Below are 1,731 nucleotides of genomic sequence, written 5' to 3' on the forward strand. Positions count from 1 at the left end.
CCGGCGCCACGGAGGAGACCACCCGTGGAAAGTGGAGGGGGCCCCCGCTATGAAGCCACCCCCCCCAACTTTGTTTTAAATGTGAAAAACTGGGAACAATTTTAGAAAAGAAAAGAAAAAAAAAAAACACAAAAAATATTTATAGACCTCTTTTAGATATTTTAATAAAAGGATACTTTGGAATTTATTAACAGCTTAAGCTGCTTTGATATTAAAGATAGCTATAAAATCAAGATGATGTAGCAGTTGTGTCATTAAATGTACACTGAAGTCTTGTAGTTTGCCACTGGATGAGATTAAAGAAAAAAAAAAAAAAAACAAACAAAAAAACCCCACAGAAAAGACTTACTGAGCAAAGCCATCAAGAAGCACTATGAGACTGACCAAATTTAATAAACTTTTGCTGAGCGGTTTCCACCTCTGTCTAAGACACTGCATCGCTTCTGCCCCAGCCAGAGACTGTGTCATAGTCCCTGAAGACTCTAAAGCGAAAACCTTGATGCCATCGAGTATGTATTTAGTTCTGGTGGTTTATGTTTTTTGAAACCTTTGTAACACAGAATGTCCCGTGCGGTTGTATAATGTTGTAGAAATGTCTGCAATAGCCTTCTGGAACAAGATGTAGCATGGTCCGAACACCGTCCCTCACGCTTCCTCCAGCCGGCAACCGGTGGCAGCCCCGATACGGCACGGTGCGGCTCCTGCCGGCTCCCAAAGGCGGAGAAAAAAATAATGCAAAAGCAAAGGAAGCAACCTGTGTCTGCCTTTTTGGGAATGAGGGGAATGAGACGGGAAGAGGTCCCCGGGGGTGATGCTCGAGGACGGCTCCGGCTTGCTGGGGATGGGCATCCCTGGGATCCCAGTTCCCTGCACTCTGCCGTCATCCGTTTGGGCAAGAAAAGGATGGAGCCTGTGAGCTTTGCACCAGTGCTTGGGGACGAACGCTCAAAAATCATGAGCCGCCCGCCCTGCTGGGGGCTGCTCCCAGCATCACAACCAGCTCTTGTGGCTGAAGCACTTTTATTTAGGGAGAGCACCCAGGCAGGAGCAGCATCCCCTCGCCACGGCCGTGTCCCCAGGCCCCGTGGACGAGCTGCCGGGGTATCGCACCAGGCTGCTGTCTGAATTGGGCGAGCTCAGGCCTGAATTGGGCAAAGCACCATCAGGCTTCGGCTTGGCAGGGCTGACCCCACGCAAAGGTGCGGGAGTTTGGCGGTGGCACCATGCTGGCGTGCTCCCCGCCACCTCTCCGACCCCACTGCCACCCTCTGCTAACAAAATGCCTTTAACCGCCGCGGGGTGGACGCCGCTGGGATGCTCTGTCCCCTGCCCACGCGGCATCCGCCATCACTCACCGAGACCGTCACCGGGAGGGCTCCCCTGCCAGGCTCCGAGGCTATGCATTGACTAATTTTTCCACTGTATACATTTTTATCAGAATAGAAGGTATTTTTATATTCGAGCGGTAGTCGACGAGCGATGCTAAAAGCGGCTCGGCAAAGGCACGGCTCTCCCTGCCCGCCTGCCCTGCCCCAGCAAGCCCCAGCTTGCCCACAGCCTCTCTTTTCCCCGCCACCGCGCCGCAGAAGGTCGAGGCCCGACCGTTGACCGCTCTTTTCCGTCGTGTGCTAGCGGGAGCTTTAGTGGAACGGGGTTCAAGGAAGCACTTAGGATAGTCTTGAACAGGGCAATTCTGTTGTATTAAAGCTAGCGGGACATACCGGTCACGTT

Source organism: Charadrius vociferus, unplaced genomic scaffold (assembly GCF_000708025.1).
Source record: "Charadrius vociferus isolate BGI_N301 unplaced genomic scaffold, ASM70802v2 scaffold332, whole genome shotgun sequence".
NCBI classification, from domain to species: Eukaryota; Metazoa; Chordata; class Aves; order Charadriiformes; family Charadriidae; genus Charadrius; species Charadrius vociferus.